We start from the raw sequence: 5,250 nt of genomic DNA on the forward strand, positions 1-5,250 counted from the left end.
CCACCTGGACGAAGTCATCAACATTTGGTCCCATTGCGATGATCGGCTCCAAGTAATGTCCTTATATTGAGCAAATGCACAGCGGAAGACTTAATTCGTACCTGAGAATAAACATGCTTTAAAGTGTCAACCAAAAGGTTGGTGAGTTCATAGGTTTATCATAACAATTATTTCAATATGTTAATAGACCACAAGATTTCATAATCATAAACATAATACACTCGCAAGTGTATGTAAAGCATTCTAAGTGGTTGAGCACTTGGTAACCATACTTAACATTTAATCAACGTCGCATATTCCCTTTATTATGAAATCTCACTACACCGTACCAAGTTTAGTCACCAAAACGAAGTACTGTGCAACCGTTGAATACTGGTCGTCCAGTCCGGTTGGGGTTGTCAGGCCCGATAGATCTATCAACAGGATTCGCGTTTACAATACCCATGTAAATAGTAGTTACCAAGCTACAAGGAAATATGCCAGTGGTACAACTCAACGTAGAATATATTTTTAAGTACTTGTGTCTATTTTGTAAACATGTATAAAAGCAGCGCATGTATTCTCAGCCCAAAAATGTATATTGCAAAAGCAATTAAAAAGGGAGCAAATGAAACTCACTTTTGCCTTGAAGGTATTTAATTCGACTTGGTCTCCGATAGATATCACGAACCTAACCATATATATAATATATCAACATATTTTCTTTTTAAGTAATCGTTACATATATATATACTTTTAATACTTTTAATATTTTCTTAGTCCGTAGTTAGCAGTCCGATGTTAGTGGTCCACAATTAGTTGCTTAAATAAAATAAATAAAGACCCCATCGTATTCGTATTGATCAGAATTAATCTCGACCCATGGTACCATGTTGTCAAATGACGTGTTGCGTACATAAAGTACTGTGTTGTCAAATGACGTGTTGCATACAATCATGAGGTCTTATGATTAATCTTCTCGTGTTGTTTACGGGTGGTCCTAAAATATATAAAATCAAATCATAAGTAATTATATATAAAATATCATATTAATTAGAAAATATATGATTAATTTACTTTTTCTCTAAATATTTTCGTAGCTAAACTAGCTTCGGATACCCAATCTTGTTTTAGTCGTAGTTTCTTCATTACAACTCCGTTTTTGTTGGTTCAACTTGCCACTTCCTTGGATCGAGTCAAATTTTAAGAATATGAACTGAAAATACCTTAGTTTGTATTCAAAATCATAGGTTATAGGTCAAACTTTGGTGAAACTTATGAAAGTGATCATTTTCCATCATAAAAACAACATTTAATGATCATTTTTCTAAAAATACTTACACTTTGAGTTAAACCATGAATTTTTATTGTGTTAACATATTCATAAGAAATATCATTTTTCCAGAACATGAACTTCCAATTCAAAGTTCAAGATGGTTTTTAATTCTCCAACCCAAAACAGCCCCCGGTTGCACTCCGACGACGTAGATTCAGTTTTTAAGATGTTCTTTGTAAAACCAAGTTATATCTTGTTAGGTTAGCATATCATTATGATATATTACAGGTCTTGAAGTGTTTTAAAAGTCAAGTTAGAAGGATCTATTTAGTTTGCGAACAAGTTTGAAATCATTCAAACTATGTTCTTGTTGTTAAAATTTTATACCACAAAATAAGATAACTATATGAATATGAATTGAATAAGATTATGAACAAGGTTACTACCTCAAGTTACTTGGACAAAGTTACTGCAAAAGATAAGAAATAATCTTGGAATCAAAGAGTGGTGGAGTTAGATCAAAAGGTTGGAAGTAAACTTCTTCAAATGGGTGGTTATTTTGATATGTTCTTGAAAGAGTTTTCTTATGGTGTTTAAGGCTTGTAATTGAAGCTAAATGATGGGGGAAATGCTTGGAGATGATCAAGTATGAAGTTAGGAGTATTTTGAGAGAGAAATGAGGGTGTAGGTATGAGAAAATGGAGTGAAGAAATGGTGTTCATTTATAAAAACGTTTTTAGTTTATAAAGAAAGAAAAGGATTCCTAATTTTGTTTTCTTACTAATAATTCTTACTACTTGACAAATCCTAGTTACCTCATATCTAGGGCAATAATAATGTTGATTAGGATGTTGATTTGATGTGTATATACCAATAGTAAATACATATAGAAGCTGGGTATGATACGAGTACATATACCCTAGATATACGTATAGAAATCTTGAGGAAACGGAACGAGAATTCAAATATAGCTATCTTTTGTGAATATACTTATATTGTTTTATGTATTTAAGTCCTTAAAAAGTGATTAAATACATTATATATACGATACATGTATAAGCATTATAGATTATAAGTATATATATCAAAGAATGTTACGTATAGTTATCGTTTTGAAAACTTAAGTTAGTAGTTTCAAAATATACTTATAACTCATTGTCATTAGTACACAATTAGATGTTAAACCATCCTTAGATCATGTTAAATATATATAAATACACATATATACACAAACGTATAATTATCGTATGTTATATAGTTCGTGATATCATCGGTCATATTGGACGGTCAAACGTTGTGTAAAACTCTTTTCAAAAACACAAGTCTCAACAATTTGGATTGCTTATCATGTTGGTATGGTTTAATTTATGTAAATATTAATCTCATAAGTATAATTTGGTCGGAAAATTCCGGGTCATTACAAATGATCAGGGGACTACTTATGGAAGAGTTTTTACTATGACTATGTGTCAGGCATCACAAGTTCAAGGTACCGTTTCTGGCACTATTACTTTAAATGGTGTTAAGGCTCATGTCTTATTTGATACAGGTGCTACTCATTATGTTATATCGTTATCATTTTCTAAACGTGTTAATTTGTCTCCTTCCGTGTTACATCCGCCTGTTTGTATTTCTACTCCTTTTGGATATTCTGTGACTATTACTTGCGTGTATATTGATTGTCCCATCTCGATTGAGAATAATGTTCGCCACGCTCAATTACTTCCTATGGAGATGCATGATTTCGACATTATCTTGGGAATGGATTGGTTGTCTCCACATCATACTTATGTTGACTGTTATGGTAAACGAATTATATTTAGAGATGCCTCTAAACCAGAGTTTGTGTATCAAGGAACTTCACCAAGTGGACTTGTAAAAGTTATTTTGGCAATGAAGGCAACAAAACTAATTCATGGTGGTTGTGAGGGTTATCTAGCAGCTATTCATGATAGCTCAGAGAAAGAGGTTAGTATTGATGATCATCTGGTTGTCAAAGAATTCCCAGACATATTCCTCGAGGAACTCCCTGGATTGCTGTAAAGACCCGTCCTAATCCATAAGAACGAATACAATAATATATGATTACATTGCAAGGTATTTGACCTCTATATGATACATTTTACAAACATTGCATTCGTTTTAAAAGATAAACTTTCATTACATCGAAAGTTGACAGGAATGCATACCATTTCATAATATCCAACCTATAAATAACCTAATCCGTCATTTAATTAATAATAATCTCTATTGAACTCAACGACTTGAATGCAACGTCTTTTGAAATATGCTTTTAATGACTCCGAGTAATATCTATAAAATGAGCAAATGCACATCGGAAGATTTCTTTCAAACCTGAGAATAAACATGCTTTCAAGTGTCAACCAAAAGGTGGGTAAGGTCATTAGTTTATCGTAATCAATCATTTCCATAATTTTAATAGACCACAAGATTTCATTTTTTTCTATAATCATACACTCGCAAGTGTTTAAAAATCATTCATATAGATTGAACACTTGGTAACCGACATTAACAAGATACATATAGAATGTCCCCATCATTCCGGGACACCCATCGGACATGATAAACTCGAAGAACTAAAGCATACCAAATTCCAGAATGGGGGTTGTTAGTTTCCGTAGATCTACCTTTAGGATTCACGTCAATTAGGGGCCAGTTCCCTAATTCTTAGGCTACCAAGCTAAAGGGGCATATTCGGCTTCGATCCATTCAACCATATAATGTAGTTTTAATTACTTGTGTCTATCTCATCAAATATTTATAAAACCACATGTATTCTCAGTCCCAAAAATATATATTGCAAAAGCATTTAAAAAGGGAGCAAATGAAACTCACAATACTGTATTTTGTAGTAAAAATACATTTGACGACATTGAACAATGCAGGGTTGACCTCGGATTCACGAACCTATATCATTCATATATGTATTAATACATATACTTGTAATTGAATAAATCTATATATTATTATTAATGATATAATTATTTATATTAATAACTTATATTCAAAAATATTAAATCTTGTTATGTTATATAATTTATATATATATATATATATATATATATATATATATATATATATATATATATATATATATATATATATATATATATATGTAGTGATCCAAACTTTTCCATGTTTATATATATTGAATGAAATTGATATTTACATGATTAAGTGTTTCCAACATGTTAAGCTATCAAACTTGTTAAGACTTGATTAATTTAAATAGGTTTCATATAGACAATTGACCACCCAAGTTGACCGGTGATTCACGAACGTTAAAACTTGTAAAAAAATATATGATGTCATATATATGGATATATATATAGTTAACATGATATTATGATAAGTAAACATATCATTAAGTATATTAACAATGAACTACATATGTAAAAACAAGACTACTAACTTATGGTTTTCGAAACAAGGCATATATGTAACGATTATCGTTGTAACGACATTTAATGTATATATATCATATTAAGATATATTAATACATCATGATATCATGATAATGTAATAATTTAATATCTCAATAGATATAATAGACAATGGGTTAACAACATTTAACAAGATCGTTAACTTAAAGGTTTCAAAACAACACTTACATGTAACGACTAACGATGACTTAACGACTCAGTTAAAATGTATATACATGTAGTATTTTAATATGTATTCTTAAACTTTTGAAAGACTTCAAGACAATTATCAAAGTACTTCTACTTAACAAAATGCTTACAATTACATCCTCATTCATTTTCATCAACAATTCTACTCGTATGCACTCGTATTTGTACTCGTACAATGCACAGCTTCTAAATATATTTACTATTGGTATATACACTCCAATGATCAGCACATAGCAGCCCATATGAGTCACCTAACCATGTGGGAACCATCTTTTAACATCTAACATGAAATATCTAACAAAACAACAAACTAATGGAGCCTATATGGACTCCATACTTCAC

Source organism: Rutidosis leptorrhynchoides, chromosome 9 (genome assembly GCF_046630445.1).
Source record: "Rutidosis leptorrhynchoides isolate AG116_Rl617_1_P2 chromosome 9, CSIRO_AGI_Rlap_v1, whole genome shotgun sequence".
Classification (NCBI taxonomy): Eukaryota; Viridiplantae; Streptophyta; class Magnoliopsida; order Asterales; family Asteraceae; genus Rutidosis; species Rutidosis leptorrhynchoides.